We start from the raw sequence: 25,130 nt of genomic DNA on the forward strand, positions 1-25,130 counted from the left end.
GGCGGGTGAGTGTTTAGAAGGGCAGGAACAAAGGGCAGCAGGACCAGGAAGTTGGCTGATCACATGTCAGTCACACACAGGAAGCAGTGAAATGGAACCAGCCCCCAGTGGCACACTTCCTCTGGCAACTCTCTACTTCCTAAGAGTTCCAGAACTTCCGCAAACAGCACCATCAACTGCAGACCGCATGTCCAAACTTGTGTGCCTTTGGGTGACCCAGTCCGAGGGTCAGTCAACAGGGTCTGCAAGAGAGAGAGTGGGGACTGAGTGGCAAGAGACGAGAAGAATGGAGACAACACAGGCTATCTGCTCAAAGCTCAAGTCTTGTTTATTAAAAGGCAACTATGGGTATATAAGCACAAGCTGGGGAGTGCAGCTAGAGACACTTAACCACAGTCCAGGATGTGTAGAAGAAAAACAAGATGTTATCAGAGTGTTCAGCTGTGGTGGTGGGCTTCTTGCAAAAATATCATGCTAGGAAAACAAGTCTCTCATCAGGGTGGAAAAGTACCACCTGTAAGTAAATAGCCTGAGATGGCTGCAGAGATGATAGCTGCTTTCTGCTAAGAGACGGCTTCCAACATTTGGGGGACAGTTGTCCTCTAAACCACAGCACCAACTGGGCTACCTCTCCTGCCAAGTAATTCCAATGTGTAAGACTATGTCCTTTGTTCTCCATTATTCTTAGGTATTTCAAAACGCAAACCTGTTTATCCTGGTACTGACTTTTGCTCTATTCATTAAATACCTGTGGTGGGGATTAAAAAGGTCATTGGTAATATTGGATGTTGCCTTGCCTTTTGCTGTTTGTATGAAGGTCCCATGGGCTCAGTATGGATGCTGCAGTGTTCACCTTGAAAGGGGGCCCCTAAAGACTTTTCTGTAAAGGATCAGAGAATAAATACTGACTCTCTGTGTGTAACAACTGAGTTCCACTATTATGTGTGAAAGCAGCCACAGTCAATCTATGCACAGTGTGGTTAGATTCTAGTCACAGCTAATATATGGACTCTGAAATTTGAATTTTCTATATTTTAATTAGTTATTCTTTCATATGTGTATATGATGTGTATATGTTTACATCATTTATCGTATACTTCATATATGTCATATATATCATATACCTATACATATATAGAGATAGAGATATATATGCTGTATTTTGATGGAATTCTCCCTCATTATCCTTTCTTGTCCACTTTCCCTTTCCACTAAACCCCTTCTCAACAAGTCTCCCTCTTACTTTCACATGTGAGTGTGTATGCACGTGTGTATGTGTCTGTATATGTGGGTATATGTTTGTGTGTGTGTGCATGCCCCATTGCATTTAATTAGGGTTGCTTGCATTAGCATAACTTGAGGCTTATTTACATATGCAAAGGCATCATATGTCACAAAATATTAGACATCTTTCAGCCAGTTATAATAAAAATTATTAATGCCAGACACAATGCTACATGCTTCTAATTCCAACACAGGGGAGACCAAGGCAAGCAGACTGTGATCCTGAAGCCAACCAGAACCACATACTGATATCCTAACTCAACACAAAAAGAAGAAGAAAGCAACAAAATGCACACTCTTACCCTGTAAGACAGCCATTTGGCCAAATTTGGTGGCTGTTGTCCGCTGTTTGGGAGCTACCCAATAACATTATTTTTTTGGATGATAGATGACTTAGATGGTGCTTTCCAAAGGGGTAAAATAAATATGTTTTCTGCCCTGTGTTCACTTTAATTTCTACCTGAAAGTCTTGATAGGACCCCTAGGGGATTAGACTACCATGATATCATCTCTTCATCGTAAAAATATAGGAGAAGAGCTTCATGCCTACACGCCATGGTGTTGTGAACAAAAAACAGACCTAAACAGATAATTTACTTGCTATCTAATTAATGTTATACAGAAGGAGTACTGATCCAGTGCTCTACAAAGTCATCATTTTTGGTAGACGCCTCCAATATTAAACTGACTTATGGTCGATAACCCTAAGGAACAAGTTAACTAATTCAGCCACATGGTCATATATTTTGCAAACAATTTAGCTCTGAGAGGGCACCTGGAAACTATATTTCTCAAGGTTAAATGCTCCGTGGGTGTTTACCAGGATGTTTTATGAATGGGGTGGGCATTTTGGTCCACTTGCTGTAAATTTGTTTTCCAAGCAAAAATTACTGCTGTTCTGGTCTGATGGAGAGATGTGGGGGCTCAATTGGCCTTTCAGCTGTGTGCTGGGCTGTATCTGAGAGCTTTCTCAGGAGAATCTCAGCTCTTGGAAGATTCCTGCAGACTGCTTCTTCCTGTTCTCCTTATCTATGTCCTTGTCAGGCTCCCTGGTGTTTTTGAATTATTTGAATTATATTTTTATGTGTTTGGGCGGTTTGTCTGCATTTATGTCTGTATACTGTGTGCATTCCTGGTGTCCACAGAGGCCAGAAGTGGGCACCAGATCCCCTGGGACTGGAGTTACAGGTGTTTGTAAGCCAATTTGTGGGAACTGGGAGTCTAATCCTCTGGAAGGGAAGCCAGTGCTCTTGACCACTGAACCACCTTTCCATCTCCATCATGACCCTAGCACTCTTGAGAAAACACTGACCCAACCCCACTAACGGACCAGTAAGGTCGTTTGCGTCACACTATAAGTTGGCATCGGTCTACCTCACCTGTCTGGTGCTGCAAAGGATGCTACAGAGAAGCTAAAAGACTCCTGTGTGGTAAGGAAAATGTCTGTCCAAAACAGACGTTCAAATCCATCTAGGAGGGAGCTGAGAGAAAAAGATTCTCTGGTCCATGCTGAGAATGCATCTTTTCCTGCTGGTCCTTTGGGATGATCCTTCATTCCTACTCAGGAATAGCTGAGTGCTTACTAAGGGGACCCAGAGGAGAACTCCATTTACTGCGTCACACACACCTTCTGAATTAGGATGCTGGAATGTCCCCTGTAGTCTCAGCATTGCTCCATATGTCTTTTAAAGACTGGTTTGGGTTTAATTTATTTCCATATGCTTATGTGGCAGATCATATAACTAAGTGGTCATTCACCCAGGCATACCTTAGGACCACAGTGAGCTTTGACATCATGCAGACACCAGCCTTGACTGATTTAATCACCGTCTCTAGAGGTGGGATTATTTTTCAGAGCTTTCAGTATCGTGAATCTCATGGTTGAGCACAGCTCATACCCGCGAGTCCCACCCACCTGTTCCAGGTTTTGTTTGCTGAGAAAGGACACATCAGGGCTGGTGTTAAGTCATCAGCACACAGGGTCTGTGGTTTCCCTGAATAACTTTGCTTTCTCTGGACACAACCCTGATTATTTGCCATCACATTGTCAATGTACTCTAATCCTAATGTGATATGTTGTAGTTTAGATGTAAACTGTTTGTGGAGTCTGTATTTCAGCTAGCATAAGCTAAAAGGAGGGTAATTGGAATATTGTGCATTTATTTCATGATATGGAGATAGATGTATCCAACCAAAGGAGAGAAAACTAGCACTGAAAAGGTGTCAAAAACTAAAACATCCAGCTCCCTCTCTTTCCCCCTGCTCCTTCTCCTCCCCTCTCCTCCCCTCCTCTCCATCCATGCCCTCTTGCCTTTCCTTTATACACCAGCTTCATTCCTTCTGCCTCTGAGTCCAGCTTTCTTTTCCTCTCTCTAAGGTGACATGATCTCAGGGACATGTCACTTTCTATGGACATAATCCATAGAAAGTACTTGCAGTCCCCAGGTACCAACCTTGGATTCTCAGAAGAAAGATAGTGAGTGGCACTGCCCAGGTACACTAACTCCACTGCATCTTTCCCATTGGCATTGTTAAGGAGGACAGTGACGTACAAGTCTGACTTCCATATACTCCACCAGAAACAAGAGGGAGGAAGCCATGACCTAGCAGAGCCCTCTAAAGATGGTAACAATAGCAATGTTTGTATAAGCCACTGTATGCTGGAGGCATGTAGACAAGTCAATGGATACAGGCACTCAATAAGAGTCACCATGGAAATATCTAAGGATTTGGCCTTAGCGTCATTATAACATTTGGAGAATGTGATAGCCACCCTTGGGCATCAACTTAACTAGATCTAGAATCTACGAAGAGACAAGTCTCTGAAAACACCTATGAAAGATTTTCTTGATTAGGTTATCTGAAGTGGGATAACCTACCCTAAACATGGGAGCATCTTCTATAGATGGACCAGATATAAGTGGTTCCAAGGAAATGCTTTTAGTCTTTGCTGCTCCAAGTCTTCAGGACAAGCTCATCCACCCTGTTCACTTTTCCTGCTGTTGCTATCCTTCCCTGACATCAAAACTCCTTCACCAAGCTCCCTCAGCCCTCTAAGATGGACTGAAGGCCAGTGGCCCTACAGAAACCCTCCAGTTCTTCAACAACAATTTGGGACATCTGAGGGATCCAGCCTCACAGGCTGAACACCTCCCATGTTCTCAGCCTCTCCAGACACTATTGGGCTACCTAGACTGTGTGTAAGCCGATAGACTTAAGCCCTTTCTAGAGGTTCTGTTTCTCAAGAGAGTCCTGATAGAGAAAGCAAGAGGAAACATCATACAGAAGCCAGCTAATACTGAGGAGGCAAGTCACAGAGCTATCTGGGCATCTCTATGCTCCTCAACCTTACTGAACCTTGCAAAAATCCCATTAGAAGCCATTTCTGTTTTCCCCTAGATTTCATACCGGGCTATGAAATCTGTCAGAGATGATCGTGGAGAACCTTAGTCATGGCTCTTTCGAGGTTCCTTGACTCACTTGGCAGGTCGTTTTAGAAAAATGTCGAAAGCAGAGTCGTCATTCCGAGTTAGTAGAGAGAATTGATCACCAGGGTTCAGTTCACAAATCGGATAATGCTCAGTGAGATGACGCTGATCTTGACAAATTTCAGTCACTGAGCAGAATCCGATTTGTACAGGACCTCGTTTGTCAGTCCAATACTCACAGCGTCGGAGGGAGGCGGTGGTATGCAAGGTAGCAGATGGTCAGCAGGGGATAATTTATGCTCTGCAGCAGTCAAAAAAAGTTCCAGTTGTGTGTGTGCACGCGCATGTGTATCAGAGTTCAGTCTTAGATGTCTTATTTTATCTCTCCAACTTTTTTGAGACAGGGTCTCTTAGTGAACTTGAAACCCACTGATTAAATGAGACCCAATAACTAACAAGCCCCAGAGATCCTCCTATTTCTACATCCCCAGCACTGGGGCCGTGGATGTGTACCACCATGCCTGGCTTCGTACACTGATGCTGGGGCTCCCAACTCAGATGCTCATGCTTACAACATAAGTGCTTCACCCATGAGCAATCTGCCCAGCCTCATCTATCACTTTTTAAAATGTCTATTTTGTGCTAACAGTTTCCTTAATTAAGCCTTATTCTACCACTGTAGTGTTTGTGGTTTCTATTTTATTCTGTAAGTTTTTACTGGGGCAATTCATTTTTTCATATGCATGTCAAACTCAATGAATATTCACAGACTAAACGCATGAATACAACCATCACTGAGATGGAAATGGAACCTGACCTGGACCCCATAGTCCTTCTGGGTGGTACCTTCCAGTCACTACATCTACCCAAGGGCAACATTGTCTCAACACCCAACAGCATAGTTTTGCCTGTTTCTGATGTCTATAAAGTTAGAGTAATAATCAGCTAGTCTTTCTACACTCTACATCTTGCATTTGAGATGAATGTATGCTGTTGTGTGGAATAACCTGTTTGCACAGCATTGTAATACATGAGTATACCAAAATGGTATCTTCAGACTACTAGTTTTGGATATTTAGGAAGTAATCCTTTTCAAAAATATTACAAGTAGTCCTTTTCTGCTCATTCTAGAGCATGTTATTGCTGTGCCCACTGATGCATTTCTACTGGGTATATAATCAGTAGAACAGCTGTGTTATAGGTATGCATGTACTCTGCTTTGACACTGATAAACTTGTTACCAAGATCATCATACCGATTTACACTTCCACCAGCAGCAGAGCAGAGCTCATTTCATCCCTCATTCTCACCCGCCTTAATTTGGAATGTCATGGCTTTTCCCTCTTTAGCCAGGACCTTGGGTGTGAGTGGCTTAACTTGCATTTCCTTGTTAATAAAATTGAATATCTTTTCACATGGTTGCCTTCATTTATTTTATTAACAGCCATTTGGATGTTCTCTTTGTGCAATGTATATTTAAGTCTTTTGCCTGTTTTTCCCCTGTTGGGTTTTCTTTCTCTAGTTGGTGGCTTAGGGTTCTCTCTAAATTTTGCAGTTGTGTTCTCTGTTGGATATAGATATCAAAGTGCCTTATTTCCACTCTGGCATGAAATTTTTACTGCCTTCCTTTTACATACTCAAATATAGCATATTTGTGACCCCAGATTTTCTTCTAAAACTTTCTGGGTTTTACTGTTTATGCTTATAGCTACTGCATATTGGTATTTAGTTATTTCCTTGGTATAAGATAATAAAATTAAGAATGCCATATTTTCCATATAATCCATGGGACATCATTTACTATATCAATTTTCCTTCCGCATTCACTGTCAAGATTACACATCAGATGGACTTTTAGGGGGATCCATTGGGAGTCATTGGTATTTTTCTATCTTGGTGACAATTCTGTATTGTCTAAAAGACTATAAATGAATAATTGACCTTACTAAACTCAAAGTGTAAATTATCCATTCTTCTCCCAGACTGTCTATTCTTGGTCCTTTGAATTCCCATATGAATTTTGAAACCTATTTAATAGTTTTAGCCAATAGAACAAAATTACCTAGTTTTATTAGGCTTATCTGGTCTACAGATACTGTGTGGGAGAAATGATATCTTGTGGAGTTTCCAATACATGAACATGATATATCTCTTCATTAATTTACATTTTCTATAAATTCTCTCAGTGATATTTTTATTAGACTTTATCCTGGCAACATGAACGTTATTGATGATATTACAAATTGAATATTTTGTCTTCATTTTAACTTGTAGAAATTTTCTGGAAGAAATACAATTGATTTTTGCATATTATCCCGTATCTGGCAACTTTGCTAATCATACTTATTAATTCTAATAGTTTGCACACTGTCTAAGGCTGCTATAAAAATGACCACTAACACAGTGTCTGCTTCAATCAACAGCAATGTAGTCTCTCACAGTTCTAGAGGCCAACAACCAAAGATCAGCCTCAGTTGTTAGAAGCAACATGCCACAGAGCCATGATCCATCTGCCCCTGGCCTTTTCCAGCTTCAAGCAACACCAAGATTGTTTGTGACCTCATCTCTGAAGCCTCTGGCTCCATCTTCATGGCCTCATCCTCTTCTGCCTCTCAGTGTGTGAGGGTTAGTATTGATGGCCAGCTTGACCGAATGAAAAATCACCTGGGTATACCTACCTGTGAGTGTCACCAGGGCATGCCTTTGACAATCGCCTGGGCATACCTGGGGGACACTAGCTTAGTTGTGTTCACTGATGTGAAGACACCCATCTTTAGACAGGACCACATTCTGTCCTGTAATTCCCTGGCTAGAATCCTGTAGGGGTTGTGTAGGGAAAGAGAATGAAGCAGCATACATTGCTCTCTACCTCCTGGTTGGGGATGCAGTGTCACTGGCTTCCTCAAGCTCCTGCTGCTGTGATATTCCTGTCAAGGTAGACTGTAACCTTTTTCAGGTTCCAGGAGCCAAATAAATCCTCTATTCCTTAAATTCCTTTTGCCAGGGTATTTTATCAGAGTACAGAAAAAGAACCAAAGACAATGGAACCAATTTCTGCTGCTCTCCTATGAGGACATTGTCTAGAATGAGGAACGTTTGCAGGTTCTGTCATTCTGCTACTGTTTGCCTGTGTTCTTTTCCAAAGTACATGACCATGACATGTGTGAATAATGCAGTTTTCTCTAACCATTTATTTTTATTATCATCTTTTATATACAGATGCTATTTGACTTGCGATAGAGTTGTAGCCTGATAAGTCAATCATAAATTTAAAATATCCTGCTGAATGCATTTAATAGCTCACCTACTGAACACTGTCTCACCAGCATGGCATACTTCAGAGCATGGGCTGCTCATCCTTGTGTCTGTGTGGCTGGGAGCTTTGGCTCATCACTGCCCAGCATCTTAGAGTGTCAGTCATGGAACTGGAAAAATAGCTCAGCCATTAAGAGCACCAACTGCTTTCAAAGAGGACCTAGTCTGTTCTCAGCACCCACATAGCAGCTCACAGCCTCCTATAACTCCAGTTCCAAGGGATCCGGGGCCTTCTTCCAGCTTCTGGAGGCTCTGGGCACACACATGGTGCACAAATATGCATGCAAGCAAAACACGCATGCACATAAGATTTAAATTTAAAAATCGAGAGTCAATCATACTACATACCACTAGCTCAGGAAACAATCCAAATGCAAAATTGGATGTATGGACTACTCAATAACTATCAGTGCTGCACCATCGTAAAGTGAAAACACCCTAGATTACGGACCATCTGTAGGAAGCACTGTCATTAATCTTTCAGATTAGTTCCTCCCTGAGTCTAGTGCTTTTTATGGTTGTTCTCTGCCCTGTGGCTCTAACACCCGATAACCTCCTTGAATCCAGAGGCCCACAGACTCTCAGGCAGAGTAGTGTCAGTCCCAGGCCATGATTTTAATCTAAGGTTACAATTAGGGCAGGCCCAGGCAGTGCAGTGATACAGATACTCTCAGGGATACTTACTTCTTCCTCGGTAAAGCCTTGTGCTTCTAGCTTACTGCCTCATGGCTGCCATTTGTAAATCACTAATGTTTTTATCACTGGGTGTGTTTTGGAAATAGGATCCCATGGGATAGGCAAGGGGACATTCACAGGGCTTCTGGCCCTCAGCTCACTCATGGTCTTTGCTCTTGTCACCCAAGGATAGCTCTCAAGATGGCCTGCAGACAGGACTGTTCGTCTAAACCCCACCCCACAGTTAGAGTTGCCTTCCATCCTAGGCAGCTCAGAGGGAAGCAAGACTCTCTCACACATCCTGCAGATCGTTCAGGGAGGGCTGCAGCGATGCTGCCCATCTGGAGGAAGGCCAGCCCAGAAGTCACATCTCCTGCGGACCAGGCACCACACGTGACACATATAGCAGTGACACCTAAACCACCATAAAGGAACTCATCTACTCTGAATTGAAGCCATGGATTCATGCAAAAGAGAACTGTAAGACTTAATTTCTAAGCCAGACTCCTATTGGCCTCTGAGGCCTCAGTCCTCCACCGGAAGGAGGTGGAGCCCAAGGGAGGTGGAGCTTACCATGCTTTAGGGGAGAAGATTGAGCATAACCGCTTGTATCCTGGGGCAGGACTCTAGAGCCCCTGGAAGGATCCACACTTATGACACTCAGGGGTCCTTCCTTAGTATCTTCCTGCCAGGGAGACCCTTCCTGCCAGGGAGACCCTTCCTGCCGGGGAGACCCTTCTTGCCTCCTTTTTCAAGCCTAGCTTAGGTTTATTCTCTTATGGACAATTCAGGATTCCCTATCAGAACAAACTCCCAGACAGGAGTGGTAAAATTGCACTGATTTCCGTGTGCCAGTCGAATGCTCCACATTTGCATTTATATCTACATTGTGTGATAGAAAAATAAACTTTGAGACCCATGGTATTAGCAGAAAACTTAAATTTTTCTTAGGACATTAAATAACAAATGGGAACCACCATGACAAGCCTGGAGAAAGACCCCGGAAAAGAGAAAAGGCTTTATCTATAATGGCACTTCTTTAACGCTTTTTAACCTGGAGGCCACACATTGTCATTTTGAGCCTCATAAATTACCGAACGACTCTGGATGCAGCTTGCTCCTTCCCAAAGCCCACCCTGCCAGCTTGTGACTGACCCCAAAACCAACAGCAAGAGCCCATTCCCACAATACTGTGGCTTTCTATGAGTGCCCCATGGTGACTCCCGGCCCAAGACTGTATATTTCTCACTTGTCTGAATGCAAAGTAAGAGTGGCTATTTTTATAGAACAAAACCATGGTGGAAATGTGAGATTTGGCCCATCTGTATGCACCGCTGCACCTGAGATGCTCAGTGCACATAATAAATCTGTCTTTGGAAACTTTCTTCTTTGCAGTTTTGACACAGATAAATGACAAGTATTAAATCTTTGGGGAAAATAACCAGCTGCCATAGTGGTTGAATTACTGAGACATAAGCTCCCGGGCCTACCGATGTGAAACACCAGCTTACGGCTCCAGGCAAAGGCCACAGGTGAGCTGAGAGAATGTCAGGGGTGACCCCAGACGGTCTCTGTCTTTATCAACCCAGAGAAACTCAGGGTCACGTCTCATCTCAGGGAAGATGAACTCTGGAAGCCATTACTATAAACTTGAGCTTCAATCAGGAAGAGGATCTTTTGAGGTCACTTGCTACACTGTGTTTCAGAACTTGGATGGGGTTTTCCCTCCAAAAAGAGGAACACAGTGAAAGACAGAGCAAGGACTAGTGATAGACCATTTGTTCCCTGCTCAGAGCAATGGTGTTAATAGGTGTCATGATGATGGGATAGCACTGAAAGACCAGAGCTAAGCCTACTTACCCTGAGAATTTCACATGCTCATATATTGATCATAGTCACCCTTAACTCCCCCACTTGCAGCTTCTCCCAGACCTCTCCCCAACCCCCATAAATTCACATCCTTCTTGGTTTTTTTCTTTTGTTTTTATACCACTGAGTCCTGTTAGTGCTGCCCATACACACATGGGTAAGGGACAATCCAATACAGCATGGCCCTTCCCTAGCCAACAACTGTAAACAGCTCCTCAAGGAGGGGGTGGAGTCTTTCCTGTCCCTCCCCAATCCATGCTATGTAGGAAATAGATCCACATGAATGTAAATTTTGACATAGGCACAGCTAGTGGAAGACTCCGAGACCAATCGGCCCCTGAGAAATTGGCAAAGCCGTTATCCATACAGACCAGGCCCAAGATGGATGGCAAAGCAGAGCCCAAGCAGAGTGTCTGAACAATTGCTCAGTGTAACCACTGATGACTTTATGTAAGACTAGCAACTGCAGCTTCCTCCTCTGGGATGTCCAGAGCCTGAGACCGCTCTCCTACAGACTAGCAACTGCAGCTTCCTCCTCTGGGATGTCCAAAGCTTGAGACCTGCCCATATGCTGTACCTAATAAACGAGCTGAGGTTCCATGTTGCAACTGAATCCATTAGAAAACTCCAACTTCGAGAAATCCGGCCTACGTAGGGCCACAAGCCTCTTCCGGTCAGAAAAGCACCAGGGTAGCTAGGGCGCAGGGTCGGCTGACACTCGCCAGCTACCCACAACACCCTCCACAGGATCTTAAGACTTCTGGTGAGTGGAACACAGCTTCTGCTCAAATCCAATTGCGCGCGGGACCAGAGACTACATTAGTTAGGGAAGCAGAGACCGGCCTGAGTAGGGCCACAGGCCTCATCCGGCCGGAACAGCACTGGGGTAGCTAGAGCGCAGGGTCAGCTGACACCCGCCAGCTACCCACGAACCCCGCCACAGGATTTTGAGACTGCTGGTGAGTGGAACACAGCTTCTGCTCCAATCTTTAAACAGTGACAACGACAACAACTAACCCCAGAGATTACCAGATGGCGAAAGGTAAACGTAATAATCTTACTAACAGAAACCAAGACCACTCACCATCATCAGAACGCAGCACTCCCACTTCGCCCAGTCCAGGGAACCCCAACACACCGGAAAAGCTAGACACGGATCTAAAAGCATATCTCATGATGATGGTAGAGGACTTCAAGAAGGACTTTAATAACACACTTAAAGAAATACAGGAGAACACTGCTACACAGGTAGAAGACATTAAAGAGGAAGCACAAAAATCCCTTAAAGAATTACAGGAGAACACTGCTAAAGCGTTACAAATCCTTAAAGAAAAACAGGATAACATAATCAAACAGGTAGAAGTCCTTAATGAAAAACAGGAAAACACATCCAAACAGATGATGGAAATGAACAAAACCATACTAGACCTAAAAAGGGAAGTAGACACAATAAAGAAAACCCAAAGTGAGGCAACACTGGAGATAGAAACCCTAGGAAAGAAATCTGGAACCATAGATACCAGCATCAGCAACAGAATACAAGAGATGGAAGAGAGAATCTCAGGTGCAGAAGATTCCATAGAGAACATCGGCACAACAATCAAGGAAAATGTAAAATGCAAAAAGATCCTAACTGAAAACATCCAAGAAATACAGGACACAATGAGAAGACCAAACCTACGGATAATAGGAGTGGATGAGAATGAAGATTTTCAACTCAAAGGACCAGCAAACATCTTCAACAAAATTATAGAAGAAAACTTCCCAAATCTAAACAAAGAGATGCCCATGAACATACAAGAAGCCTACAGAACTCCAAATAGACTGGACCAGAAAAGAAATACCTCCCGACACATAATAATCAGAACAACAAATGCTCTAAATAAAGATAGAATACTAAAAGCAGTAAGAGAAAAAGGCCAAGTAACATATAAAGGCAAGCCTATCAGAATTACACCAGATTTTTCACAAAGAGACTATGAAAGCCAGAAGATCCTGGACAGATGTTATACAGACACTAAAAGAACACAAATTCCAGCCCAGGCTACTATACCCAGTCAAACTCTCAATTAACAAAGATGGAGAAACCAAAGTATTCCACGACAAAACCAAATTCACACATTATCTCTCCACGAATCCAGCCCTTCAAAGGATAATAACAGAAAAGAAAACAATACAAGGACAGGAACCATGCCCTAGAAACAACAAGAAAGTAATCCCTCAACAAACCTAAAAGAAGACAGCCACAAGAACAGAATGCCAACTTTAACAAAAAAATAACAGGAAACAACAATTACTTTTCCTTAATATCTCTTAATATCAATGGACTCAACTCCCCGATAAAAAGACATAGACTAACAAACTGGCTACACAAACAAGACCCAACATTTTGCTGCTTACAGGAAACTCATCTCAGAGAAAAAGATAGACACTACCTCAGAATGAAAGGCTGGAAAACAATTTTCCAAGCAAATGGCATGAAGAAACAAGCTGGAGTAGCCATTCTAATATCTGATAAGATTGACTTCCAACCCAAAGTCATTAAAAAAGACAGGGAGGGACACTTCATACTCATCAAAGGTAAAATCCTCCAAGAGGAACTATCAATCCTGAATATCTATGCTCCAAATACAAAGGCAGCCACATTCATTAAAGAAACTTTAGTAAATCTCAAAGCACACATTGCACCTCATACAATAATAGTGGGAGACTTCAACACACCACTTTCACCAATGGACAGATCATGGAAACAGAAACTAAACAGGGACACAGAGAAACTAAGAGAAATTATGAAACAAATGGATCTGGCAGATATCTACAGAACATTCTATCCTAAAACAAAAGGATATACCTTCTTCTCAGCACCTCATGGTACCTTCTCCAAAATTGACCGCATAATTGGTCACAAAACAGGCCTCAACAGATACAAAAATATTGAAATTGTCCCATGCATCCTATCAGATCACCATGGCCTAAGGCTGATCTTCAATAACAAAATAAATAATAGAAAGCCAACATTCACGTGGAAACTGAACAACACTCTTCTCAATGATACCTTGGTCAAGGAAGGAATAAAGAAAGAAATTAAGGACTTTTTAGAGTTCAATGAAAATGAAGCCACAACATACCCAAACTTATGGGACGCAATGAAAGCATTTCTAAGAGGAAAACTCATAGCTCTGAGTGCCTCCAAAAAGAAACTAGAGAGAGCACACATTAGCAGCTTGACAACATACCTAAAAGCACTAGAACAAAGGGAAGCAAATTCACCCAAGAGGAGTAGACAGCAAGAAATTATCAAACTCAGGGGCGAAATCAACCAAGTGGAAACAAGAAAAACTATTCAAAGAATCAACCAATCAAGGAGCTGGTTCTTTGAGAAAATCAACAAGATAGATAAACCCTTAGCCAGACTCACTAAAGGGCACAGGGAAAGCATCCTAATTAACAAAATCAGAAATGAAAAAGGAGACATAACAACAGATCCTGAAGACATCCAAAACACCATCAGATCCTTCTACCAAAGGCTATACTCAACAAAACTGGAGAACCTGGATGAAATGGAGAAGTTCCTAGACATATACCAGGTACCAAAGTTGAATCAAGATCAGGTTAATGATCTAAACAGCCCTATATCCCCCAAAGAAATAGAAGCAGTCATTAATAGTCTCCCAACTAAAAAAAAGCCCAGGACCAGATGGGTTTAGTGCAGAGTTCTATCAGACCTTCAAAGAAGATCTAATCCCAGTTCTTCACAAACTATTCCACAAAATAGAAACAGAAGGTACTCTACCCAACTCATTCTATGAAGCCACAATTACTCTGATACCTAAACCACAAAAAGACCCAACAAAGATAGAAAACTTCAGACCAATATCCCTTATGAATATTGATGCAAAAATCCTCAATAAAGTTCTTGCTAACCGAATCCAAGAACACATCAAAACAATCATCCATCCTGACCAAGTAGGTTTCATCCCAGGGATGCAGGGATGGTTCAATATACGGAAATCCATCAATGTAATCTAGTATATAAACAAACTCAAAGACAAAAACCACATGGTCATCTCGTTAGATGCGGAAAAAGCATTTGACAAGATCCAACACCCATTCATGATAAAAGTCTTGGAAAGATCAGGAATTCAAGGCCCATACCTAAACATGATAAAAGATATCTACAGCAAACCAGTAGCCAACATCAAAGTAAATGGTGAGAAGCTTGAAGCAATCCCTCTAAAATCAGGGACTAGACAAGACTGTCCACTTTCTCCATACCTATTCAACATTGTACTTGAAGTCCTAGCCAGAGCAATTCGACAACAAAAGGAGATCAAAGGGATACAAATTGGAAAAGATGAAGTCAAAATATCACTTTTTGCAGATGATATGATAGTATATATAAGTGACCCTAAAAATTCCACCAGAGAACTCCTAAGCCTGATAAACAGCTTAGGTGAAGTAGCTGGATATAAAATTAACTCAATCACAAAAGAACTCACACAATATGTATTCATTGATAAGTGGATATTAGCCCAAAACTTAGGATACCCAAGATATAAGATACAATTTGCTAAACGCATGAAACTCAAGAAGAAGGAAGACCAAAGTGTGGACACTGTGCACCTTCTTAGAATTGGGAACAAAACACCCAGGGAAGGAGTTACAGAGACAAAGTTCGTAGCTGTGATGAAAGGATGGACCATTTAGAGACTGCCGTATCCAGGGATCCATCCCATAAGCAGCTTCTAAACGCTGACACCATTGCATACACTAGCAAGATTTTGCTGAAAGGACCCAAATATAGCTGTCTCTTGTGAGACGATGCCGGGGCCTAGCAAACACAGGAGTGGATGTTCATAGTCAGCTATTGGATGTATCACAGGGCTCCCAATGGAGAAGCTAGAGAAAGTACCCAAGGAGCTAAAGGGATCTGCAACCCTATTGTTGGAACAACATGATGTACTAACCAGAACCCCGGAGCTCTTGTCTCTAGCTGCATATGTATCGAAAGATGGCCTAGTCGGCCCTCACTGGAAAGAGAGGCCCACTGGACTTGCAAACTTTATATGCCCCAATATAGGGGAATGCCAGGGCCAAAAGAATGGGAATGGGTGGGTAGGGAAGTGGGGGGCACTATGGGGGAATTTTGGGATAGCATTGGAAATGTAATTGAGGAAAATATGTAATAAAAATATTAAAAATAAAAAAATAAAAAATAAAATAAAATAAAATAAAATAAAAATAACTCAAACAAATCAATGGCCTTTCTCTACACAAAGAATAAACAGGCTGAGAAAGAAATTAGGGAAACAACACCCTTCTCAATAGTCACAAATAATATAAAATATCTTGGCGTGACTCTAACTAAGGAAGTGAAAGATCTGTATAATAAAAACTTCAAGTCTCTGAAGAAAGAAATTATAGAAGATCTCAGAAGATGGAAAGATCTCCCATGCTCATGGATTGGCAGGATCAACATTGTAAAAATGGCTATCTTGCCAAAAGCAATCTACAGATTCAATGCAATCCCCATCAAAATTCCAAATCAATTCTTCAACGAATTAGAAAGTGCAATCTGCAAATTTATCTGGAATAACAAAAAACCTAGGATAGCAAAAACTCTTCTCAAGGATAAAAGAACCTTTGGTGGAATCACCATGCCGGACCTAAAGCTTTACTACAGAGCAATTGTGATAAAAACTGCATGGTACTGGTGTAGTGACAGACAAATAGACCAATGGAATAGAATTGAAGACCCAGAAATGAACCCACACACCTACGGTCACTTGATCTTCGACAAGGGAGCTAAAAACCTCCAGTGGAAGAAAGACAGCATTTTCAACAAATGGTGCTGGCACAACTGGTTGTTAACATGTAGAAGAATGCCAATCAATCCATTCCTATCTCCTTGTACTAAGGTCAAGTCTAAGTGGATCAAGGAATTACACATAAAACCAGAGACACTGAAACTTATAGAGGAGAAAGTGGGGAAAAGCCTTGAAGATATGGGCACAGGGGAAAAATTCCTGAATAGAACAGTAATGGCTTGTGCTGTAAGATCAAGAATTGACAAGTGGGACCTCATGAAACTGCAAAGCTTCTGCAAGGCTAAAGACACCATCAATAAGACAAAAAAACCACCAACAGATTGGGAAAGGATCTTCACCTATCCTAAATCAGATAAGGGACTAATATCCAATATATATAAAGAACTCAAGAAGGTGGACTCCAGAAAGTCAAATAACCCCATTAAAAAATGGGGCTCAGAACTGAACAAAGAATTCTCACCTGAGGAATACCGAATGGCAGAGAAACACCTGAAAAAATGTTCAACATCCTTAATCATCAGGGAAATACAAATCAAAACAACCCTGAGATTCCACCTCACACCAGTCAGAATGGCTAAGATCAAAAATTCAGGTGACAGCAGATGCTGGCGAGGATGTGGAGAAAGAGGAACACTCCTCCATTGTTGGTGGGATTGCAAGCTTGTACAACCACTCTGGAAATCATTCTGGCGGTTCCTCAGAAAATTGGACATAGTACTACTGGAGGATCCAGTAATACCTCTCCTGGGCATATATCCAGAAGATGTCCCAACCGGTAAAAAGGACACATGCTCCACTATGTTCATAGCAGCCCTATTTATAATAGCCAGATGCTGGAAAGAACCCAGATGTCCCTCAACAGAGGAATGGATACAGAAATTATGGTACATTTACACAATGGAGTACTACTCAGCTATTAAAAAGAATGAATTTATGAAATTCCTAGCCAAATGGATGGACCTGGAGGGCATCATCTTGAGTGAAATAACACAATCACAAAAGAACTCACACAATATGTATTCACTGATAAGTGGATATTAACCCAAAACTTAGGATACCCAAGATATAAGATACAATTTGCTAAACGCATGAAACTCAAGAAGAATGAAGACCAAAGTGTGGACACTGTGCCCCTTCTTAGAATTGGGAACAAAACACCCAGGGAAGGAGTTACAGAGATAAAGTTCATAGCTGTGATGAAAGGATGGACCATTTAGAGACTGCCGTATCCAGGGATCCATCCCATAAGCAGCTTCTAAAAGCTGACACCATTGCATACACTAGCAAGATTTTGCTGAAAGGACCCAAATATAGCTGTCTCTTGTGAGACGATGCCGGGGCCTAGCAAACACAGGAGTGGATGTTCATAGTCAGCTATTGGATGTATCACAGGGCTCCCAATGGAGAAGCTAGAGAAAGTACCCAAGGAGCTAAAGGGATCTGCAACCCTATTGTTGGAACAACATGATGTACTAACCAGAACCCCGGAGCTCTTGTCTCTAGCTGCATATGTATCGAAAGATGGCCTAGTCGGCCATCAATGGAAAGAGAGGCCCATTGGACTTGCAAACTTTATATGCCCCTATATAGGGGAATGCCAGGGCCAAAAGAATGGGAAAGGGTGGGTAGGGAATTGGGGGGTGCTATGGGGGACTTTGGGATAGCATTGGAAATGTAATTGAGGAAAATATGTAATAAAAATATTAAAAATTAAAAAAAAAAGTAAAAGAAAAAGAAAAAAAAAAGAAAACTCCAACTTCATTGTGTGTGCCTGTGTGTCTGTCCTTTCTTTCTGCCCCCAGCCCAGGTTCTGGGACCCAAGGCTCTCAAAAGCAACAATGCTGGAGAGCCGAGTCACCTGATCTTGGGCAGGTCTGGTGCAGGCAGCCACAGCAGCTGTGAGCTCATGAGAGCAGTGTTTCTGTCCTGTTCAGAAGAAAATGTTGCCTCAGTCCTCCCTGACCTCTGGCTCTTACAATCTTTCCACCTCCTCTTCTTCAGTATCCCTGGGCCAAAGAGGCTCCACAGACCTGCAGCTTTTGCTATCCCAGGGCTCTGTGTTTAGGAGGGCTGTGCTCAGAAGGCTCCCCACCTCACTTGCTCCTTTGCTCTTCTTGCCTAGAGGTTTTTTAATGCTTTCTGAACCAGGGAGCCCACAGCTTCATTTTTAACCAAACTCAGCAAATTCAGTGACTGGTACTGCTGCCTGGTGTCCTGAGACCCTGTGGGACTGGTCCCCAGAACCTACCTGGCTCCTGCTACCCTCCTCCAGGCAAACCTACTCTGATTCCTGAGCACCATTTCTGACACCCACAGATATGATCTTGACTGCTGCCCTGACAATCTGGTGAAAGGAAGTGTGGATTAGCAGTCAGATCTCAGGGGTCTGCTCTCTGGAAAGCCAGAGTTGCTAGATCCACACGCAAATTACCCTGCCTCTTCTCATGGTATTACCTGCTTGGTATTTAACGGTGCTAGAATTCAACAGGATATTTTTAGCTTGACCTTGCTCATTAAATTCTCTCAACAGGTATACAGTATATGGTATTTGATCTCTCAGAAGAGGAAGCTCAAAGGGTTTCATGAATCAAAGAGCAAGCGAGAAGCTGTGCCAGGCTACACACACAGGTATGTTTGGCTCCATCCTCTGACTATCACCTTCTTTGTGTCTGAATTCCTGTCCTTCTTTCCAGCCACCTCCAAGAAGTCCTACACACTCTGTGTCCACCAGGGACTACTCTTCCCACCCCGTTCCCTGAAGGCCCCACCTTTAGCGCTGCCAGAGGTACTGATTGCTGTGTGCCCATAAAGGTCTATGCAGCAGACTCACAAGCCACGGAACAGGTGCCTTCAGATCAAGAGAAACAGTTCTCTCTGTTTTGGAAGCCAGAAGCCATTCCAGTAAATCCTCGTTATTAACATACAGGCATTCTATCAGTTCTATCCCTCAAGAGAACCCTGCCTAATACAGTCCTTAACTGAGCCATGTCCACAAAGAATGGAATGGATAGAACATTCAAAAAGTTCTAGAGGTTGGAGAAGGGCTATCTTGGGGACCTAGCAAAGTCTGTAAACATGCGGGTAGATAGGGGAGCCTGCAGAAAGATTCCTCATCTTGTCCACCTTGATCACCCTCCATGCAGTTAAGACCCTCTGCTCCACACAACACCACGTCCACTGTGCTTAGGTAGATCTGCAGAGGGACAGCCACCAGTGAAGCCCTGAGCCCAGAGGAGCTAGGACAAGGTCTCACTTAACATGGTTCCCTAGGCCTTTCTATCAACTTCACATTCATTGGTGGCAGAGATGGCTTGGTTTCCCACATAACATCAGGATGGGCATACTAACAACGTACACATCTTTAAAGGGCAGAGATTGTCCTGAAGCATCCATTGTGCCACTAACCCTGACACCTTCTGTTTCTGTAGTAGTCTGTGCAGAATCTTCAACTTTCCTTTAATTCAATGTTGAGCCAGAGAAGAACAAGAGAAAGGAAGGGCTCCTCCCCTTCCCTGGCTGCTCCTTTCTTGCTGGGCTCCAAAGAGGGAAGGAGGGAAGAAAACACAGAGAGAGATATGAAAGATATCTTAGGTTTTTTTTCCCCAGGAAATGTATCCATCTGTCATGGGACTGGTTAAGTGGTCCCCGTAAGGTAGCCTCTGAGTCTGATGCCTAAACTTGAAGTCTACAGGGTAATCTCCTAGTCTGGAACGCAGCTGTGCTTTCTGAGCCTGTCCTTAGTGAAGGCCTGGGCCTCAGGAGGGCAGGCCCCCTGGCACTGAGCTAAATACGTGTACAGCAAGAAAATGAGCCAGCGGCTCAGCGAGTGTGTCAGCATGTTGGAAGTCTGCCACCGTCTCCCTTTTACCTCCAGTCTCAAGAAGAAGTCCCTCTGGGACCCAACTGGAAACAGGCAGAAATGGAACTATTGTATATTGACAAAATGCACTGACACATTACAAAGTGTCCTGGGTGAGATTTCCTGGGAAGTGACTCTTACGGAGCTTTGCAATCCAGGGGCCTGGGGGCATGTCCTTGGGCAGAGTGCTTAGCTGAACTGAGAGGCAGCTAGAGTCGGATCTAGTACAGTGTGGTATAGTGGAGCCAGCATGGCCTACAAAGCTGCCAAGGCTGCCTCGGAAAGAGCACATGACCTTGGGCTAACAGCAAGGTACAAGAGTCATTTCTAGAGCCTCCAGGCCTCTGCAGTCACCACTCCTGGCAGCCGTAAGTTTGATTGCCATGAGAGAGACAGCATAGGCACAATACCCAGTATGCCTGCCCAGCATGTCGTCATCTGGGCAAGTGCACAGAAATGGCCACAAGACTTTCTGTGTAGGGTAATAGTAGGAAAATTCTGCCCCATTCTAGAAGCTCCCTGCATTGTAGCAGCCCTGATCCCCATTTCCACATCTCAATGCAGCTATGGGGCCTGCGGTAAGAATCCTCATAGCTTTGCTATGATCTGTGGTTCAACTAATTTCTTCCCCAGGATGTGCTCAGACACCCTTAAAGAACCTGGGTTCAAAGGACGTGAATTCCTGGGAAGTAGTAAGAGTCATGTGAATTCTCTGAGAGGTGAGCTGAGAGAGCCACCGTACAGCTCCACCCCTAGGACAGCTGCTAGGAACCCCATTCCCTCCACACTAGAGGGGTTCACTTCAGCCCCAGCTGCTAATTTCTTGGCCTTGTAACATCTACAAGTAGCAGAAGACTCAATAGGTAGCTGACACCCTGCCATTCCACCACCTCTTACACACAGCTATTCTCAAATATCCTCAAAGTAAAATTATCCTCTAAAAGTTATAAATGAAAATGAAGAACTTCAGGTCTCTCTCTGTAATTCTCTGTCTTCAGGGCTCCCCCTATACACACACACACACACACACACACACATCATCATCATCATCATCATCATCATTGTCATCCTCGGAGCCCAGACAGTGGCCTCGAATTTTGTCTTCTTGAATCTCCTCCTGCCCCCTTCCAATCTGTGTGTCATCCCATAAACAGAACGGTCTTTTAAAAATACACATTTACAATCATATGTTTCCTGTCCTTAAATTCCTTTAGTGTCTTTCTACCTATCAAATTTAAAGACTTTTGTGTGTCTTTGTGACTATGTCCATACGTGTTTTTGCATGTGTGTGGATATGTGCATATGTATGTGTGCATGGATGCAGATACTCAAGGTTGACACCGGAAATTGTCCACAATGGCTTCCACCTTAATCACTAAAGATATGTCTCACTTACATCGAGAGTTCTCCAGCAGGGCTTGTTTCCCAAGCCAGCTTGCTCTGATGATCCCCTGTCTCCACTTTCCAAGGCTGGAATTATAGACAAGTCACCATACCCACCTGTCATTCATACGGATTTACCTGGGATCTAAATTCTGGTCCTCATGCTTTGATAGCAAGTGCTTGAACCACCGAGAAATCTCTCTGGCTCCTTCTTATTTTTTTTGAGACAGACAGGGGCCTTTTATTGAACCTGGAGTTTATCAAGTTGCCTAGTAACCTGGCTGGTCGGTGTGTTCCAAGGATCTTCCTGTCTCCATTCGCCTCTTCTGCTACTTGTAGATATTGCAAGGCCAAGAAATTAGCAGCTGGGGCTGAAGTGAACCCCTCTAGTGTGGAGGGAATGGGGTTCCTAGCAGCTGTCCTAGGGGTGGGGCTGTACTCCCAGCACTGGAGTCATGCCACCTCACCTTGCTTTTATATGGATGTTGGGATCCAAACTTGTCCACGAGCATGTATGTCAGTCAATTTAAAGACTGAGCCATCTCTTTGGCACTATGGAGCAAACTGTTAACCTGGCCCGTGAGCCTTAACATGGCCCTCCAAGGCCCCAGACCACCTCCTGCTCTTGGCTGCTCTTTCTCCCAGCCTCCAGCTGCTGTTGAGTAACATTGCCAACTTATCAGTTGTCACATGGTTGCATGTCCACTGACACAAGTTCCCAGTGATGTTCTGTGTGACAGACAGACTGTAACGCTTCTTCTCAAACCATGTAACATGAGCTAATGCATACAAACTCCGACTCAGTTCCTGATCCGTGGCATGGATGTGATCATGTTACCTGTAGCTATGGGAGCCCAGGAGAAAAGCCAAAGGAACACATAACTCTGGGCACATTCAAAAACATCAGCAGTGGGCACAATTCATCCTCAGGCCTCAGCCCAACACTTGCCAGGGTCTTCCTGGGAGCCAGGCCAGGTCTGTATGTGCTCCCACAGCTTCTTGTCACAGCAAATCAAAAAATGACTTTGTCTGTCCTTAGATTCCTCATGGCATAAATCTTGCCTGTTTATTGACTGCAGTCCTATGGCCTAGCCTTGTTTCTCTGAATAAGTGTTCTTTTATTCTGGTACAGTTGGGAGGGTGTGGATACAGGACAGAGCACATGCATTCTCTTGCTGTGTTTGGAGATGTAGTCAGAAGGCAAGGGAAGGAATCCAAAATGTGTCCTGAGAAGATCTAGCAGCTGATGGTCAATCTATGAATGCTCCTTTCTGCCTCCCCAGGCTTATTACAATACATTCTGCATAGCTGTAATGTTATGTCATTTTGTTTTCTGCAACTCAGTGGTAGAGCATATCCATCAAAGGCCAGTTCTCCTCTGTGTTTGAACAAGAGAAAGACCATAGTGATGCTCTGAGAAGATCTTATGCTATGAGTTTAGAGGACCACATCTAAGCCCTGTATTGTCATTGAGTGTCTGTGTCACCTTGCACTATAACTAGGACCCCAAGACACACTTGACTCACAGCAATTGAAACACTGGGATGTTCACTGAATCCCAGGGAGTAGTATCTAGCTTACCTGTATACCTTACTGACTCAGGCCTAGGTCACATAGGATGGTACTCTCATGTGACATATCCCAGAGAAAGCTAAGGAGGACACCTCTCCCATGGTGGGCCTGAGGCTACCAAGACTGGTAAGTTGTACGGTGATGGTGAGAAGTGCGGATCAAGCTGCAGCCACTGCCAGGCAGGCCACACCGGGAATAACTGTGACAGTAGAACTGCCATGAACTTGGGGAAAGAGCTGGGCTCAGAGATGCAGCCAAGAGAGGCCAAGAAGAAGACTTACTGATGACTCAGTCTCTGAGAAGCCACCTTGGTCGTAATTCCCTGAAATTAGAAGTTTGAAAATCCCCCATCTTCCAGCTCTTAAGTGGAGTTCCGGCTGTTTCTATTCCTGGAGCCAAATGGCTGCTGACTAAGTCATCTTCTCATACCAGATGCCAACAGAACAAAACCTTAGCCAATAAGAGGGCTCCACTCATGACAGCTTCATCTGTTTCAAAGACCTCTGTCTTCACCCATCTGTATTAGTCAGCATTCCATCACATAAGGAATTGCCTGAAGTAACCAACTTACAGAGAGAAAAAGTTTATTTAGGTTAATAGTTCTGGAAGCTTTAGGATATGATTGATTGTCCCTGTCACCCTGGGCCTGGGGCAAAGTAGTAAATTGTGGTGGGAGTATTTGGGAGCAGAAAACACCACAGCTGGGAAGCCAAAGAAAACTAGAGAAGGGAGGGGCTGGAATCCCAGCATCCTATTCCAGAGTACAATCCCAATGACCTAAGGATGTCCCATTGGACACCACCCCTTAAAGTTCCATGATCCCCCAAAGGCCCCATGTTGAGGACCAAGCCCTTATCACATGGACTTCGGCACCACATACATTCCTAGCAATAACACTATTTTTATTTGAATGTACTAGATCAGAGAAAGGAGCACCTTAGTGTTTCATTATACAAATGAGGAAACTGAGATCTAGTGAGGGATGAGGATGGAGTCCCTCAAGGTCTCAGGAGTGCAAGTTAGCCTGTCTGTACTCTAGAGGGTCTTTGTGGTGACCTCACAAGGCCCCCTTTCTACAGTGAAATCTATACCTTGGGCTGAAGCTGGTACAAAGTCAAGGTTCTTCATGGAATTCTACTGTAGAGCAGTCTCAGTTCTTGTGGCAGGTGCCCAGAAAGCATCATGGGAGGAGTCGTGGCTGCTGGACTGTGGATGCAGGGGGAAGGAAAGGGAAACAAGCAGTCCTGTCAACTAGGAAACTAGACATGTTCCAGAGGCCCACCAAGCCCCACCCAGCTCCCATGCATGCCCAGAATGAGCACTGCAGCCAAGGGGTTACCCTTTCAAAGCCAGAAGAGAGAACCTGTTGGATGGGACTCACCATGATGAGTAGTCATGAATACCAGCAGATCCTGTGAAATGTGAGCACAGAGAGAAGTGAATCCCCAGAAGCATCATCTTGGAAACCAAGAGCCTACAGTGGCTGAGGAGGCAATTCCAAAGACTTTTCCATTTTCCTAAACTTGCCACCAGAAGAAAACTAAAAGATGACTTCTTGAGAATGCATTCCTGTGAGTGCAAAGCCATGTAACTTGAACTACATTTCATGTAATTTGAACTACATGAAATGTGTACTGTTCAGCTTTGGTGGTCTCTATGGCTACCAAGCCATGGCATGGCACTAAGCAGGCTTGTAACAGAGATTGATGTGGGTTGGCTTAAAGTGCTATTATCCCATTTCTCAGATGGGGCATTGGACCTCAAGACCCTGAGGTCAATTACATGGCCCTCTCCCCAGAAACTGGATTCAGGTAGCGTGGCTCTACCTTTGGGTCACAGTTGATGCTCTGTTGGCTTGCCTGTGAGCAAAACTAACTCAAAGAGAGGAGGCTGTCAGAGGCCTATAATTTCCTGAAG

At 43.6% G+C, this 25,130-nt stretch overlaps 1 long non-coding RNA gene across 1 annotated transcript; it reads right to left on the reverse strand.

Annotated features, from left to right (window-relative positions):
- LOC147002877 (uncharacterized) lies at nucleotides 1–24,798 on the reverse strand. The gene is made up of 3 exons (XR_015048074.1): nucleotides 24,595–24,798; nucleotides 24,305–24,419; nucleotides 1–242 (listed from the first exon to the last, which is right to left on the reverse strand). It is a non-coding gene; the product is annotated as an uncharacterized LOC147002877 (long non-coding RNA).
- Nucleotides 24,799–25,130: the final 332 nt, after the last annotated feature.

This window comes from Mus caroli, unplaced genomic scaffold, assembly GCF_978045245.1.
Source record: "Mus caroli unplaced genomic scaffold, Mus_caroli_1 scaffold_8, whole genome shotgun sequence".
NCBI lineage: Eukaryota > Metazoa > Chordata > Mammalia > Rodentia > Muridae > Mus > Mus caroli.